Source organism: Myodes glareolus, chromosome 14, assembly GCF_982192425.1.
Source record: "Myodes glareolus chromosome 14, mMyoGla1.1, whole genome shotgun sequence".
Lineage (NCBI taxonomy): Eukaryota > Metazoa > Chordata > Mammalia > Rodentia > Cricetidae > Myodes > Myodes glareolus.
Window position 1 is genome coordinate 14,255,039 of NC_142039.1, and position 18,727 is coordinate 14,273,765.

At 38.1% G+C, this 18,727-nt stretch overlaps 1 long non-coding RNA gene across 2 annotated transcripts in view; it reads right to left on the reverse strand.

Annotated features, from left to right (window-relative positions):
- LOC146891923 (uncharacterized) overlaps nt 1–18,727 on the reverse strand; it is a 47,399-nt gene that overhangs the window by 20,769 nt on the left and 7,903 nt on the right. Inside the window, exon 3 of one of the 2 annotated variants that reach the window (XR_015004942.2) lies at nt 10,788–10,891. This is a non-coding gene — a long non-coding RNA (uncharacterized LOC146891923). Of the gene's footprint in view, nt 1–10,636; nt 10,892–18,727 lie in introns of those variants that run through there. The other variant, XR_015004943.2, reaches the window with a different exon arrangement.

Genomic DNA, 18,727 nt, shown 5'->3' on the forward strand with positions numbered 1-18,727 from the left:
ATACCACCAAGTTCAGTAAAATAACATGCCTTCTAAATAACTTTCATAAATATATCCTAAATTTTTCCTCCATGTTTTATCTGGATATATTTTGGTCATTTCTTCATTTAGTAATTTTTGTTCAGAAATTTTTTTCCCAGAAACATTATAATATCTAAATTGTATAGTACAAACCACAATAATCAAAAAAGTGTAGTCTTGTGAAAACAAGCATATAAATTAAAGAAATAAAAGCTAGCCTGGAAGTAAACTTGAATGAGCTGCTTTTTGACCAAAGTTCTAAGAAGAAGGCTACTGCAATAAGTTGTCAAGTTGGCCATCACCTGGGAGAACTAGCATTTGGACATGGCTGTAGGCAATTACATTGATCACATTCATTGAGTTGGAGAGACCTCCTTGTGGGTGGCATCTTTCCATAACAGCACTTGCATTCATCTCTCTATTTGGTGTGGTAAATTCTTCTGTCTATGTATTGTTTTCATTGGTTAATGAATAAATCTGTTTCAGTCAGTGACTTAGCAGAATAGAGCTAGGAGGGAAAACTAAACTGAATGCTGGGGAGAGAGTAGACAGAGTCAAGGAGAAGCCATGTAGCCCCACTAGAGACAGATGCTGGAGGGAATTTTACCCGGTAAACCACAGCCATATGACGATGAACATATTAATAGAGATAGGTTAATTTAAGATGTGAGTTAGCCAGAAATATCTTAAGCTCCTGGCCAAACAGTATTGCAAATAATATAGTTTCTGAGAGTTTATTTCGTGGTCTTGGCGGCCGGGAATGAACAAGGGGTCTCCACCAACAGCTATTTATGGACAAAGAATGACCAGTTGTTTCAAACTTCTGCTGCCTGGCTTTCCCCACCAAGATGGACTACACACTGAACTGTGAGTCTGAGTAAACCCTTTCTCTTTCAAGTTGCATTTTGAGAATATTTTTATCATAAGAACGGGAAATGGGACTAAGAAGCTACTAAGGCACCTATGGTGAAGTGGAGGCAGCTTCTCTGTCACTGCTGCTGGGGAAATGAGGTATGTATAAACTGAATGACAACACCCCCCACCTCTTACCATTTAAAAGAATGTGAGATCTGAGACTATGAAACCAACTGAAATGTTGAGGAGGTCTGTCAGGAATTTAGAATGGCCAAAGATATTTTGCAAAGAGTCCAAAATAGAAAATAGACCAATGGAATTTTATTAGATTAAATAATTTTTGCACAACAATTAAAGCATTGGGGTATTGAGAGTTGAGACAATGTAGGGAAGGGGGAAATTTGCCAACTAAACTTCTGATATGGAATTGATGTCCAGAATAACAAAGAAGTGAAAAAACTCAGTCACTAGGAGACCAGTAACCTATTATTAAAGTGGGGAACCTACAGAGAAAACTGTAGTGGAAAAAAAATCAATCTTTCATTTAGCAGGTTTGATCAAATGTTTTTCTTACTATTGATGGCATTGAAAACTTTCTGATAGTTTTATAGCTTATCATCCATGACATCTGGCTGAACTAATCATAATCATCAAGTTGGGAAATCTGCTATACGGTGTCTTTCTTATTTAAGATTGTTTAAATTACATGTGTATGTGTATCTCTGTGCAGTTATGTGCCCCTGTGGTTACAGGTGTCCTTGAAGCCATGAAGAAGCTCCCAGGTTCTTTGGAGCTGGAATTACAGGCAGTAGTGAAACCAAACCCTGTCCTCTGCAAGAGCAGTCCAGGCACTTAACCACTGAGCCATCTCTCCAGAAACTCCTGGAGTTTCTGTCTTTGACGCTGGAGAATTTCCCCAGATGCTTCTTTGTTTTCCTCCTGTACTGGTCACCGATTTTTGGTAGCAGAGTTTATTGTGTAGATTCATAATGTCCTGTAAAGACGGCAGAGGAAGAAGTCCTGCCAAACATTTGCATGAGTACAGCTAGCGGAAGATGCATACATGTATTGCATTATCTAAAGGGAATTTCATGAAGCTGAACTTGAAAGTGCCCCGATTTACCCTTTCTTCACTCAGCACCTTCAAAACAGCCCAGTCTACCTCAGAACAAAGGGAGGTAGAGAGGAAGTGAAATTAGTGTGAGGAAGAGAAATTATAGTTACACTACTTATTTGTAAAGGTTTTGTGAAACTATGATAATCTTCTCAACACATGCTTGGGATTCTACTAGGTCTGACCCTGCAATGGTTTTGAGTGTGAGTAAATACTCCTGATGTCTTAGCTTCCTGGCACTCATGGGGCACAGGCCGCAGTCTGTTCAAGACAGAAGCATGAACTCCCTACACAAGGATTGAAAGTAAAATGAACACCAATCGTGAGTTTTTTACATGCTTAACTGCAAACAGTTTTGAAAGCTATTCTTCAGTGCTATTTCCAGCTTGCGAGACTAGCAAATAGAAAAAGAACATTCAAATATCTGATGTAATCCAACTGAACAAGACTGAGTCAACTAAAAGTTCCTCAAATCTGCTCTGGGTCTAAAACAATCTCCAAGAGCACTGAATAAAGGCTATGAGACATTCTTACATGATTTCTTTATAATCTGTGGATTATACATAAATTAGTTTAAAAACCAATTATAAACAACTAACACTAATTTTTAACCTACAGATGTTCAACACACACAGCTAGGTGTGTGGTTGAGGCCTATAATCTTAACATTCAGAAGCTAAGGCAGGTTGATTGCCTGAAAATCAAGGCTAGCCCGGGCTGCATAGAAGGCTCCAGGCCACCCTGAGTTAGTCAGATCCATTTTCTCTCTCTCTCTCTCTCTCTCTCTCTCTCTCTCTCTCTCTCTCTCTCTCTCTCCTTCTCTCTCTTTCTCTCTCTTTCTCCTCCACAAAATATATATTGTGTCACACCAAAAAATAGTATAAAAAGTAGCCTTTATTGAACCATTACAGAATTATTCTATCTAGTCTAGCACCAAATTATTTAACATTGTAAAAGGTTTAACATTTTCTACCTTGTTACTAAAATGTAAAATTATATTCTAATGAACAACCAATTATCTTTTAGTTGTAGTTTTGTCACTAAGTGCTAAAGTACAGCTGTAATATTTCTGTATATTTAGGCAGCTATTCTAGGCTTTAAAATGTAAACGTGTTCGCATGCCCATGTCTACATAATAAGTAAAATATACTATCTATCTAGAGAGATAGCTTGCATCTTACTTTATAAATAAATTATATTTATAACAAGATAATATACTTGCTTAAAATAGGTTGAGGTGCAAGAAAAGTTCATATTCCAACTGAAAAAAAAATGAACTCAGCTTTTTTCTGAAAGTTGGATTGGGCTGATTATTCATAAACAAAGAACTAAATAGGTTTATTGGATTGTATACTAACTATTTTCCATAAGTGGCAAGTACTGTCTGCAGCTCAAAGATCTAAATCAAAAACTTACTTGAGCATATGATTAAATAAAACCACTTAATTTAAAATATTACTATAACTAACACATGCTGAAGTAATCAATGTTTTGATTTTCCATTTCTTTCTGAATCTATCTGGTTATGCAAAGTACCTCGAGCAGGCATAATTAGTAGACATTTGATAAATCTTAACAAAGTCTTGAAGTATGCTTCCTGAAAGCTGAAAGAGTCTATTGACAAATCAGGTCATTTCTAGTTCTTTCCTTTCAAAACATTTGAAAGAGGACCTAATCAAGCTGTCAGCTCATACATCATTAAAAATAACTTTGATGGTACATCATTTTATGATACTTGGCATATTATTCAAGAGGAATTTGAAGACTCAAATGACATTGCACAGAATTCTTTACAGTCTCATGTGCTTGTTAATGTGAATAAGTTATCTTGGGCATTGCAACAATAAGCGTAGATTAAATAAGATTCATGCAATACTGCCACATCATAAAAATAAATAATGTATAACCATGACTACATGGACTACTTGAAATAAAAACACTTTGCTCTTTTCATATATCATTCATAGTCATTAACCTTTGCTCTGCTTCAATTATTTTCCAATTTAGCAATATATTTTATTTTATTAGATTACACAAATACATTATTACTAATAATCTTAATTTTAAACAGAGTATTTTGGTCAGAGGGAATTTAGCAAAAACATTATGCACACTTCTGCCACAAATATTTTGTAAAAGTGATAAAAGAGTAAGAACGAAAAATATTGCTAAAAACACAAATATGGTGTGAGGAAGGTGAAACAGAATAGGATCTTAAGGAGAGTGAGGGAGACTGAAGTTTGCCTAATAAAGCAGAGATTTGTGAATGAAATTGTGCAAATGTAAAGTATAAACATTAAGTTATTATGATATTGTGGGTTTATTAGAAGTATTATTTGATCACACTGCAGTAAGGGCAGTCTACATGACAGCTGTCCTCTTAACAGATCTGCAAGTGTACAGTACAGCATTACTAACCAGAGTCACAAGATACCTGGAACACAGTTGTCTTTGTTAGCGTTAACTGTCAACTTGACTTAACCAAAAGGAACCTGAGAAGGGAGCTGCAACTGAAGGAGTGTGTGTCTGTGGGGGATTTTTTGACTATTAATTGGTTTAGGAGGGCCAGGTACACTATGGGCAGGACCATTCCCTAAGCAGATGGTCGTAGGCTATGTGGGCAGCACCATTCCCTAAGCAGATGGTCGTAGGCTATGTGGGAAAGCTAGATGACCATGAGCTCGCAAGTGAGATAACAAGAAGCAATCCCTCCATGGTCCTAGCTTCAAGTTCCTGCTTGAGTTCCTGCCCCGGCTTCCCTCAATGATGGACTGTGACCATGAAGTGTAGGTTGGAACAAACCCATTCCTCCCTTAAGTTGCTTTTGGTCAAAGTGTTTTATCGAAGCAGCAAGAAAGAAACTTTATGCACAGTAATCAGCAACTATTATATCCAATCACCCGTTTTCCCGATCACCTCTACTCTTACCTCTTCTAGAAACCTATTTCAGATTCTTCTTATACTTGGAATTATATAGTTGGATGTCATTCTGTGACTGGCTCATCTCACTAGGGACAAGGTCATCATGGTTTATCAATGGTGTGGCACATGATAGAATTCCCTTTTCCTTTAAAACCAAATAATATTTTATTTTATGCATGAACTATATTATCTTCATAAATTTGCATGCATACCATGTCCTCTATGAATAATTCTATAATAGACAAGGAAATGGTTAAAATCTTTATATCCTGATTTCAAACATTTTGAATGAACATCTAAACGGGGATTGTGATATCACATAGAACCTTTATTTTCAGTTCTTCAAGGGGCTCCAGCACTTCATTGCACAGCGCTATCTCAAGTCCCTCCCATAAACAGATCAGAAGAGTTTCAATTTTTCTACCACCTAACCACTCTTTGTTTTCTTTTTTTAATTACATATAAAAAACGATGTCCAACTGGGTTTTTTCTCAACTCTGCATTTCCTGATGATTGCTGTCTTTTCATTTACCTGTTGTTCATTCATTCATATATATATATATATATACATATATATATATATTCATAGTCATATGTAAAAGAAGGAATGCCATACTAATTTTACTTTTAAATGATAATATTATAACAAGTATCAGTTTCCACAATTAGGAAATCCTGATGAATTTTTGATGGCTACCTACAGATATGTCAAAAGAACATTGATTGTCACAATAAGTTAAGGAAATGAACAAAAATATCTAAAGACTACTTACTATGAAGCTAGAAAGAGCTTCGTAATGGCTGCAATTTTTTTTCCTCTGAGGCAATTTCATTATTCTCAAAGAAATATATGCCTTAAAATAAAGTAACAATGACAGTAGATTGTAATGGGAAAACTCCACTCTATCTTCTGCTGCCAACAAAATGTACTATACTAGTTGCTTGTAGTCCAAGACAGCTATGCCAGCTTCGTTCCATGGTGTCTGTAGTGGCATTTACACCGGAAGGATGTGAGTATGTGCAAGGGAAGGGAAGAGGCACACATGACTGTGATCCTTATTTTAGTATGGGGCGTCTCATCTTCCATTCTTAATTTGATCCTTATTTTAGTATGTGATGTCTTGTCTTCTAGTCTCAATTTATGGTTCCTCTGAAGTGGAAAATCAAAACCCCTTTAACTGTGTTTTTCTTTTGGTGGGTGGGGGGAGGTCTTTAACTCTGTATTTGTAAATGTCACACAGATAGCTGCTATCTAACATTAGCAAACAGACACACACAGCAAGCTCTAAATAGACACACACAAACACTTCTCTTTTGCTTAAATCAGTATCCGGGGTGCTAAAATGTTATTGTGACAATGTAATTAGTGCTAACAGCTGAAGTGCTTCATTTATTTCCTGCAAAATCTTTTGATTTTTCTGAAGTTAAAATTGCTTTAACGTATGCATTACAAAATGAAAGAAACCTCAAATTGAGTTAGCTTTTAGAGCTTGAAGAAGGACTGTGCCCATGTGTTCTTACTGTAGACAAAGTGTGTAAATGTTAAGCCGGCAGCTGAATAAAACTATAGAAAATGTAATGTACCCTCTATATAAATGAAGGCAGGGCACTGCCAGTACCGCGCCAAGCCCCCTGAATTCCTGTCCAAACATTGTGACCTCAAAGGAAATCACTCTACTGACTTCTGCCTCTACATGCTACACTCCGTACTTTTGTTTTTAATGGGAAAATGATCATGTAATGCTCACTCTAGTGTGTGTCTCTGCCATGTTTAAATGTTTTATTCATGTGATTGCAGGTAACCCTGAGCTTTCATATACATATAGTACTTCGTTGTGTAAATATATTTTAATTTATTTAGCTAATCTACCAATAATGGATATGTGAGCTGTGTCTAGTTTGGGAGACGTAAAAACAATGCTATACTGAATTTTTGGCTGACTTTTGATATATTCACTGTTGTTGGGTGCACAATTAGAAGCAGAAATGTTTAGTGCATTGCTTATGTGTTCGTACATATATGCATTGCCTAATATTTTCCCAGAGAGTACATATTAACATTTATGCTTCCACTATAATGTACAAGATTCTGGTTGTTCTATAGATTTTTTTGTTTGTTTTTTATATATGCACAAATGTATGTAAACATGAGTGTTCATGCCTGTTGACCAGTCTTGCTCTACTTATTTCTCCTTCTCTTTCAAAACTGGGTCTCTCAATGAACATGGAGCTCCCTGATTCCATATAGATAGCCACTGAAGTCCAAGGACCCACCAGTCTCCACTTCCCCGGAGCTGTGATTAGAGGTGTGTACTACTTTGCCTGGATTTTTCACGTGGGTTCTAAGGATAAAACTCGAGTGCTCTACTTGCATGGAAATCATTATTATTGAACCATCGCTCCAGTCTCTCCATTCAATTTCTACCACTTGGCAATCTCTTGAAACGCCTTCTTCTGAGCTGTATAGTAATGTTCCCTTATGATTTCATTGGCATCTCTTTGATAACACTTAAACTTAGTGTCTTTAATGTGTTTATTAGTCATTCATGTGTTAACATACATTAAGTATAGGCATAAAGTTCATTTTAAGAACTTTCATTTATAGAGCATATGAATTATTTGTGTATTCTGTCAATGAGTTCTTTTTAATGGAGTCAATCACTGTACACATTATATTCATCAGGTGATATCTGTTTCAGGCTTTTAATAATATCTTTCAAAGAAATTTTTTCATATCTACCCCTGTTTACCTTTTATTAATTTTTTATTGATTTTATTGAGCTATATATTTTTATCTGCTCTCCTCCTTGCCTCTCCCCTCCCCTCCAACACTCTCGTGTGGTCCCCATGCTCCCAATTTACTCAGGAGATCTTGTCTTTTTGTACATCCCATATAGATTAGATCCATGTATGTCTCTGTTAGGGTTCTCATTGTTGTCTAGGTTCTTTGGGATTGTGATTTGTAGGCTGATTTTCTTTGCTTTATGCCTAAAAACCACTTACAAGCGAGTACATATGTTAATTGTCTTTCTGGGTCTCAGTTACCTCACTCAAATAAATTTTCTTTTTTGTTGCTTGTTTTTTGTTCTTACTAGGGATTAAGCCTAAACCCACAAGCATGATATTCAGGTGTTTTCCTCTGACCTATATCCTAGTCCTCCAGGTCTTAAGGTGAATAAAATAAAATTCATCCCATTTCTTCTGTGGAGTAAATGCTCTTGTGAATCTTATTTAAGACATCCTCCTTTATCACAGGCCCATCAGGTTGTTTTGATAAGCTTTTAATAATTTTTTTCTTTTAACCTCTAAAGTTTTAACTGAAAAATTGTTAAATTATTTCAGGAGAGACTATGATGAAATTTTCTCACATTTGTCCGGATGCTTCAATTCCACTTGCTGAAATTACTCATTTATTCTTACATTGTAATATTCCTTTACTAAATATAGCCAGAAGGGCAAAGTCAGAGAAGCCATGGATCCTCTGCCTGAGATGGACACCAGTTAGAATCTCCGGTAAGCCACTGTCATGTGGCAATACACAGATTAATGGAGATGGGTTAAACTAATATATAAGAGTTAGCCAATAAGAAGTTAGAGCTAATGGCTGAGCAGTGTTTTAATTAATACAGTTTATGTGTAGTTATTTCAGGTATAAGCTAGCTGTGCAGTCAGGAAGAACAAACGGGCCCTCTCATTACAACACTCTTCTTGTTTACCAAACAGAAGAGAACATTTATTTCTTCTTAAATTTAACATTTTATCTATGATTTTTTAAATTGATATACACACACAATTACAAATACGTACATACACATATGCTTGTCAGTGACTATGTACACTCAGTTGGGCATTTCACTATGATTACATTGCACAGAAAGACACTTGAAGAGGAATGAATCTCACACCATAAATAATTGGTGATCTATGAATATGGCCTACTTTTCCATACATTCTGAAGTCCAGAAGAGACAGAGTCTGGTAGGACATATTCTTGTCCTCCAGAGATATATTCTTGAGTAGGAACTTCTGGAGTTTCTTACACTAACACGTGCGTGGAGCTGCGTGAAAAGCAGCTGCCAAATGCTAAGTGGTGAGTACAGAATCCAGACTCCATCCACAGACACTATGTGAGAATATCTGAGTGAACTCCCGTGGTCTACACCAGCCCCACCATTCAGGTAAGCCATCTCACGTACCCACAGATTAACCTGCAGACTTCTTACTCCAGACCATTTTAAGCAATAGTTTTCCATCTGTGTTTCAAAGGTGGCCTTTTTGGCATTCCATTTCTCGCTCCTGGTGCACGGCCCGTTGGGTTATTTTCACTAACTCATCTTGCAGGTCACCACTCTTCTTGTCTGTATCTAATGTGGCATCAAAACCTGTCACTAAATCTGATTCCTGGATTTTTCCATATACATTTAGCTTTTAGGATATCTAAGCTACTCTCTTATAGAAGTAAATTACAAATTACTTCTTAAAATTTATTTTGTGTTTTCTCAATAATAACAATTGTTATCTGTTTTGTAAAATTCTTCATTTCTTAGACTTACGGGTTTATGTACATTTTCCAGTTCTCGTTCTCCCCACCCCCTTTTAAGTACTTGTTTCTGTCTTTTACATAGCTTACTATTTTATTTTTCATGTTTCAAGGTGAACCGAAACAGGCTCCCCCCTGAAGTTTGGAGTGAGAGCATTTTCTAGTTGACTTTCTATTCACTGACTGTAGATGATACTGAAAGAGCCACACACACAATATTTGTCATGATTTCCCCAACTGCCTCCTTTGTAACAGATATTTGTATATAATTACAGTCTAGTGGTAGCTCACAAATGGTTACTTCAGGTTTATTCAGACATCACCTAACTAAAGACCAGAAAACAGTGTGTGTGTGTGTGTGTGTGTGTGTGTGTGTGTGTGTGTGTGTGTGTGTGTTATCTGTATGGTGTGTGCATTCATGTAAGGACCAGAGCTAAAAATTGTGTGTCTCCTACAATTGCCCATCTTATTTTTGAGTTGAAGTCTCTCACTAAACCTGGAGCTAAGCTGGCAGCCAATGAGCTATCCCCATCCCCATCCCTCCCCCATCACTGGGCTAACAGAAGCAACTGCTGTACCTGACTTGTCTGTGTGCTGGGAATCCCATGTCCATCCCTATGCTTGCAGAACAGGCGCTATAGATTCATTCTTCCATCTCTCCAGCTCAGAAAATGCTTTTTGAAAAAAAATGTTTTTCCTGTTTTTCTGTTCAGCATAAAAAACTCCCTCCTCATTATCCAGCTTCAAAAAATATAACCAATTCTTTCTCCCACTTTAATCTCTTTTATACCTGCATACATATATTTCAGGCCAAAGGATTTCTAATACAGAGAATCAATTATCAATTATTCTAACAGTTAATTTTATTTAATGTAGATTATAGTAAACTCAGTGCTGGATAATGGAAACTCAAACATCCCATCTGTAACTTGGTGTTACAGAATAGTGGGAAGGAATAGTAGTTGTGGAATCAACTACCACTTCTAGGGTTAGAAGATAAAAAAAGACCCCACTTCTAGGGTTAGAAGATAAAAAAGACCTCAAACAACTAAAAACACTTAGTTTAAAGGTAAAGCCAAATGGAACCCTATTTAGACCTTTGAAATTGTGTCACCTGGCTGGTACTTCTGTCTTTGTAAGCACAGGGATTCTGGAAACATGAATTTTGCACGTTAGAAGCAGTGTTTTCATTTATAAATGCAATTTCTTTATTAAAAAGCTTCCATGGTTTTTTCATCTGTATACAATTTGCAAAATTGTTTTGAAAATAGACTAGATGTGTATGAGTCTGCAAAGAGTACCAACTTAAAGTTTGCTGAATGCTTTACACGCTACCTTCGGGAATGGTCTGCCAGTGGATGAGAAGCACAAACAGGAAGGAGAGATTTCCAACTTCAGTCTTCCACGCTCCCCTTTGGTCACCCCTCAGCAGAAGGCATCTAGAAAAGAAACAGTAACATCCTGTTTTCCCTACTTCGGAATGCACATTTATTTGACATTTAAGCATATTTGAAATTGGCATAAAAAAAGAAGTCATGTCGTAGTTCAAGGGGTGATGTTTTCTCCCCCAGTGCCTAACAAAATCACATGCTTCTAACAACATTTGGTCGCTTTTATGAAACACAGTGTTTTTTAAAAGCAGAAATGATTTCCATAAGCAAACTTTCTGACCCCAGTAATGATTGTTTTTCTCTTCTAAGTTCTCATATACCATCTGTTAAATAGTTTTACAATTTTGAAGGGGTCTAGTGTTAATTTTTATGATTTTTAGTTTCTGCACTATTTCCTCTTTTAAAAGTCTGATTGCACTTACTTTTAACTGATACATATGGACATAAAAATCACGCATAAAAGTGGGGCACAGTTTATCTAGTTTATTCCACTCTCCTACTTCTAGGATCAACTTCTTCTCTGTTGAACTTTCTCTGAGTAAACATCACCAACATACACGTTTCAGGCACTACACAGTGCTGGTGCCCACACTCATAGATACATCCCTTTGCTTTCCTGGGATGGGAGCCAATTGATTATGAAAGCCAGTCTAAGAGCAAGAACTTAAAGTCCCAACTCCTTGTTAGTAGTTTTTTTGTTCTTCCCAGAATGACTATTCAGCTTCAAAATTTGTGAAAACTTATTGTTATTATTTTTCAAAGTATCTACTCTGACACCAAGACAAAGAATCCACAGCTTGAGGGGATCTTCTCCGAGAAAGTGGAAGTAGAGTTTAGAATAGACTTCCTGACTATTTCAAAGGGCACTACCGATGTGCAATACCAAAGCTCAGTATGACAAGCAGCACTCTGAAACTACCAGCAAGGAAAGAAATTATTCTAGAAGACAGTGAAAATCCCTTCTGACTTTATGCCAGCAGAGAGTAGACAATAAAAATATGTCCTCAATCTCCTGAAGGCCCAAGAAGGGTTCAACGGTGAAAGCAAAGCAAAAGTAGAAGATAATTCCTCTCTTCCCATCAAGTATATTCCTGATATTTGGTTATAGACAAATACATGTGAACAAATGCAACAGAAATATATGAATTTCCTGTTTGTAAAGTGTTATGTGGTCTAAAATATTATCTCTTCACTTCATCTTTTGTTTGGTTTTAGAGCATATAAATTTTTGAGAAAAATTGTAAGCATGTGGAACCTATTATGGAAGAGATCACATCCTGCACAATATTTTTGTATTTGAGTTGATATATCCAAAGATACACACAAAGAATGAATATACTGTCCTACCAAAGCAGTTTTAGAGGTAAGTAGCTTCACAAAACAATATAAGGAGCTTTTTGTAATTTATCAGTATGCTTAGTTAGCTGCTTTTGTTAAGAAACTTCTCCAAACCCAAGATTTTTGTCTCAAAATCATCTTGCCCAGTCACAAAGTAACATTTTGCCTGTTCTATATTTCCTACATTAATGAACATAACAGTTTCATCATAATTATGCCAATATATAGCATAGAATGCTATGTTATCAGCCTCCTATATGCAATATCTCTTTTACCTCTGTATCAAATGACAGTCTCTTCATCTCCCATATATGAACTTAAATTTATATAATATATTTAGGTTTATTTTTATTAGAATTTTTATTCACAATCTAAAAAAAATAACTAAAAAAAATCTAAAAAAAAATCTAAAAAAAATCTAAAAACAAACTTAGTAGCATATTATTATCATTTATTTAATCATCATGAGTATATAAATCAGTTAGGTTTTGATTGCTCAAGTCTGGATTTGACTGTACTTGGCTCTGGAATTCAACACAAAGGTCTCACTTACCTCTCTCTTATTCTCTTTAGAAGAACATACTTTTCTCACAGCAACTACCAAAGTGTAGAAACCACTCCCTCTGTCCACATATTTGAGAATCTTGCCTTGCGCTGTGTCTGTTAGTACCCCATTGCCAAAGAAAACTCAAGGGGCAAAGGTACTGTCTGCCCATGGTAGAGAAAGGGGGGTGTGATCCCACCCAGCAATCCTCAACCCGGCCTAGAGGTCAACCAGAGAGTAAGTGAAGAGATGCATTCAGATCAGTCTTCCATATGGTTTCATCTATTAGCATTTGTCATTGTCCACCTCCCTGTTAATAGTTTTAGGATACTCTTTGAGCAACATTATCCAAGCAAGAGTCTTCATTTGTGATACACCCATCCATGACCTGGACAGTAACATGGAGAATAGACTATCAGCTGTACACAGAGCCAAATACATCCCTATAAAATTCTTATATTATAACCCTAAACTCCAATGTGACTTTACTCGGATATGGGGCCTTCAGGAATGTAGCTAATGAGATTGTAAGTGTAACATCCATATCTGATAAAAATCGGCCCTTATAAGAAAAGGAGGAGACGCCAGTGGATTCTTTCTTCCCATGTGAACATGGACTAAAGGCCTTGTGAAGACACAGCATGAAGATAGGTTCACATGCCAAAAAGTCAGTATTCACAAGATCCTGTGTTTGAAGGTGTAGTAGGGAGGCCGCTTGCTAGTTCTCGGCCACTTAGTCCTGAAATAATCACACAGAAACTGTATTATTTAAATCACTGTTTGGCCCATTCGCTCTAGCTTCTTATTTGCTAATTCTTACACCTTAATTTAACCCATCTCCATTAATCTGTGCATCACCATGAGGTCATGGCCTACCAGCAAAGTTTCAGTACATCTGTCTCCAGCAGCAGCTCCATGACAACTCTCTTACTCTGCCCTTCTTTCTCCCAGCATTCAGGTTAGTTTTCCCCACCTAGCTCTGTTCCCTTATAGCTCTGCTATAGGCCAAAGCAGTTCCTTTATTAACCAATGATATTCACAGCATACAGAGGGGAATCCCACATCATGAAGGCATCTTGAACATCGACTTCTCATCATGAGAACCAAAAGAAAATAAATGTCAGCTGTCAAACTTTCCAAGTTGTAGCATTTTGCTATGAAAATTAAGCAAAGAATGTCAAAGAAGGGTAATGAATGGATGATATGTATGACTCAGGGAAAACAGACATGGGGGTTCACAAGTTGAGGACAAGTTACTATAGATGCCAAACCTAGAGAATGATGTAGTCAATTATAATATTTATCTGTGAAGAATAGAAGAGTAAGGAAGCAAGGCATGGAGAAGCTACGGTAAGTGGGAAAGTGTATGCTTTATTGGACTTTTATACACAACAGCACCATAGCCAGACTTAATAAGCTGCAGTTTATGATTGCAGCAAGGTAGTTTTCATCTTGGGCCTACATCCCTAACAAGGGCTCTCAGAACTCTTTCTAGAACTGGAGAGATGGCTCTATCATTAAAGGATAAGTTCACAACCAAAAGACAAAGCAACCACTCCAAGCAACAACAAAAGAAAAACCCCCAGAACTCCTTACAATAGATTCTAAGGGTCCCTCTTCTTCAGTCCTTTCTGATCCATTCTGAAGCAAAGGTTTTGACTAGGTTTCTGGGCTGCAAATGGAGATAGGGAATCAACAGAATGAAAAAGATAGTTAGAAATAAGTTATTATATAGAAAATGACAAGTTTATTTGTATATGAAAAAAGAAAGCTAACTCCGTATAATCAGGGATCTTAACTAAGATTATTTTAAAAGGGTATTAAATAGCCAGGTCTTCATCTCCATGGAGATAAGACTACCAAAGCCTCAATGTGAGAAGTACTGATACGAAAAGACTAGCTAGGAAAGAAAGTATTCTGTTGACAAAGTGAAGCCCCTTGTCTTAGGGTTTTCATTGTTGTGAAGAGACAACATGACCACAGCAAGTCTTATGAAGAAAATGTTTATTTGGGGTGGCTCTCTTAAAGTTTCAGAGGTTTTCAGAGGTTCCATCCATTATTATCACGGCAGGGAGCATGGTGTTGTGTAGTCAGATGTGGTGCTGGAGCTGAGACTGCTACATTTTGCAGGTAACAGGGTCAACTGCCAAACACACTGCGGGAAACTTGAGAGAGACCTCAAAGCTCTCCCGACAGTGACACACTTCTTCCAACAAGGCCACGCCTCCTAATAGTGCCTCTCCCTTTGGGGGCTATTTTCTTTCAAACCAACACACCCCTCCTGATTTTATGCCAGCGAAAGGTAGAGAATCGAATGTATCTAGTCCCCTGAGGCCCCAGTAAGAGTGGCACTGTCAGGGTTCATAAAAGAGCACAGAAGAGAACGCAACTCCCCTCTTCCTATCAAATGCAGTAGGAGAATGTGTACAGATGCACATGAATACAGGCAATATAATATGCAAGTCAAGGCTGTGGAATGAATTCTCAGGTAATGTCACCAAATCAAAAGCTCTCCATTGCCAAGCCCCTTTCATGCCCTTGGGGAGAACACACTGGAATATATAAGGAAGGCTGAGACTGGTGAGACAGTATAGTACATAATTGTGCCTGCTGTCAAAGGTGAGGCAGAGGTTAAACCCAGGACTCACATGGCTGAAGACAAGAACTGACTGCTATGGTTCTCTGATCTCTGCATGGGTGAGCGTGCACACGCACAGACACACACATACACACACACATTAAATAAATTCATTAAAAATTTTATAAACATATAAGGCAACTTAAAATTAAAAAAAAAGAAAAGTTGCTCAAAGCAGTTAAGAGAGCCCTTTGTCTCACAGGCAACCTCTTTGCAGGATCACGGATTTGCTTTTCTTCTTACCACAGAAGCTCTGGTGCTCCTACCCATGAGCTCTTCTTAACAAAAGATGCTCTGGTGCTCCTATCCTACCCGTGAGTTCTTCTTAATCACAGATGCTCTGGTGCTCCTACCCAAGAGCTCTGACAACTCCTCTGCTGTCTCTCTGGTTCATTCCCTTTTGTTATTCTCATACTTGAGGGCCGGCTTGTTGGGGTATCTTTCCTGTCCAGCACCCCACAGACGGCAAGCCCCAAAGAAAATCACACACAGGACTCCACAAGATTTTAAACTGATTGACCCATTAGCTCTGGCTTCTTGTTAACTCTTATAGCTTATATTAACCCATTATTCTGATCTATGTTAGCCATATGGCTTGGTACCTTTTTTAGCTGTCAGTTCACATGTTGCTTCTTTGGTGATCTGGGCAGGAATGGCGGAGGAAGCTTCCTGCTTCCCAGAATTCTCCTGTTCTCATTGCATCACCTCTACTTCCTGTCTGGTTTTCCCGCCTATACTTCCTGCCTGGCCAATCAGCATTTATTAAAATATGATTGACAGATTATAGGCAATTCTCCCGCACCACACTCTGAAGGAAAAAAAAATTGGTAAGGCAATTATAAAAGGTATAAACTTCTCTATATATGGAAATATGTCACTGTGTTCACTTCTTCCATGGTTCCTAGACTTCATTATGTAAGACTTGAAAGCTTTGAATTTTCCTTTCAGGCCCCTGGAGGGATGTTGTTTTGAGTCTAACAGTAATTTGGAAATAGTCCCAAACTAATTTCTGCATTTTGACAAATAGTGGCAACAAACTCCCCAATCCCTGAAACATGTAATACTTGAGATTCCTTGGCACTTAGTTCAAGTTATAAAAAAAGAAGGAAGGAAGGAAGGGAGGGAGGGAGGGAGGGAGGGAGGGAGGGGGGAAGGGAGGGAGGAACGGAGGGAGGATGAAAGAAAGAAAAAGGAAAGAAGGAAGGAAGGAAGGAAGGAAGGAAGGAAGGAAGAAAGGAAGGAAGGAAGGACGGCAGAAAGAAAGGCAAAATCCAGGAGGTGAGTCTGCTTTCAAGGTTTCCATGTGGGGTAGGTTTTATAGGAACACTAATCCACACAGTTCAGCACAGGGCTCCAAAGGAATGCGCTGTCTCTAGCAAGTCCAGGAGCAGCAGTGAGACTAACTGGGAACTGTGTTCCATGGGAAGCTCAACGATTTTGAGCAAGACGTGGTGCAGATGAAGAGGGAAGGAGAAAGGGCAAGGTCCACAAAGGAGCTGACCTACAGGAGGCACAGTGAGAAAGGACAGCTCTTTCTGTACATGAGTAAGGGAGTAGCTGTGTGGAGCCCTTCCCATGAAAATCATCCTCTGAAGCACATGATTACCTCCATTAGCATTGTATGAATGAGCCTTTTGTGATAATAATAAAGCTCAGAGAGAGAGAGAGAGAGAGAGAGAGAGAGAGAGAGAGAGAGAGAGAGACCTTTGCTACCTATTCCATGGGAGTACAGTCTCCTCAAGATGCACCTGTAACTCCTATCCGAGCTAATGGCTGCTGTAAACTGACTCAAAAAGCCGTCTATCCCATTTGTCTGGAAAAGTAAAGGTCTGCCGTTACAAACCTCATTATCATTCAAGCTGATCTTTCTCTTCGGCTTCTCTCTCAAAGGCTATGTCTCTCCCTGGAGGTCATTATGAGAAGGGGGAGCCTTGAAAATCACACATCTGGCAAATAGAGCAGATTCTGATGCAGTTTTTCTCTATGGCTCTCAGTCTGTTTTTCTTGGATACCAATGAAAAGGCTTTCAGACCCCCAAAAAAGACATTATTCTTTCCACAAAATGGGTTCACATTTACTTGAAGAACATATGTTCTGAGAATGTGATTCAGCAAAGGTTAGCCTGAAAGCAGAAAAATTTATGAATTCTTTAATTCAGCGAATGAAATCAGACTAGTTATTCAGAACTCTGTGCATTTTTAAATCCTTTTGTGTTTTTTCCTTACATAGAATTTTGAAGTATACTAAGAAAAATAGAAATTTAAAAAGAGATGAAAATTATTTTTTTCTAACAAATAGAGGCTGTTTTTAAAGACTTGTTTTTATTTATTTTTGCATTTTAAACTTTGTATAAGGCATTCAGTCTAATATTATGAAATGTCACCTTACCCCATTGAAAGTGCCTTCTTGTCTGTCTTTTGAGATAAAGTGAGCCTCGTCCTGAGCACAGGTATGGGATATCTGTATTGGACACTGTATGCATCTCATACCTTAATGCAATGTCCAGTAAACTACATGCAGTCAAATGTATGTTGTATAAACCGATAGAATTTCCGGAATCTTCTTCCTCCTGCATCCCTTGGGGAGGCAGTAACAGAACGTGACTTCACCTGGAGCTGGGAGGGGAGGTGGGGTAGACTGTAGTCATTGCTTTGCATTTGGTATGCTATAAGCAAAGCAGGAGAACGGTGCAAAGCTGTTTTCATTTTCCTCCATTGCACATCCAGCAACTACACAATCCCATAACATCTGGAGGCCACAGTTCCCACAGACTCCTCCTCAGCTCCACACTGGAGACCATACTCGCCTGGTTGCCCAGATTCCTGCCACTTACCTGCTTATCACCCTGTCCCTGCTCTTGATAATCACCGCGACTTCTGCTGCTGAGCTTCTCCATGGCTCTGTGAACCTACTGTGTTATTATTCCTGTAATTAAGCACTTGCCTTAGGTTAAGGTGTTTGGCATTTCTGATTAGTGCTGACTAGTATGACTAGATCTAATGCTTAGTGTTGCTTATTAACCTGATATGGACTCGAGCAGCACTTCTCATGACCCCTTTGTGAATCAAATGACCTTTTCGAGGAGGTCACCTATTAGATATCCTGCGTATCAGACATTTACATTACGATCTATAACAACAGTAAAATTGCAGCTGCGGGGTAACAACAAAAAAAATTTATGGTTGGGGGTCAACAACACTCGAGGAACTGTATTAAAAGGAGGTTGAGAACCACTGCTCTAGAATCCTCCAGGGGATATGCTCCTGGGGGTGCCTGTGAAGAATTATCTTGATTTGATCAATTGAAGAAGGCAGGGCCACTCTAAAAGGTGGAAAGCTGGGTCAGTCGCAACATTCGAGGAGAG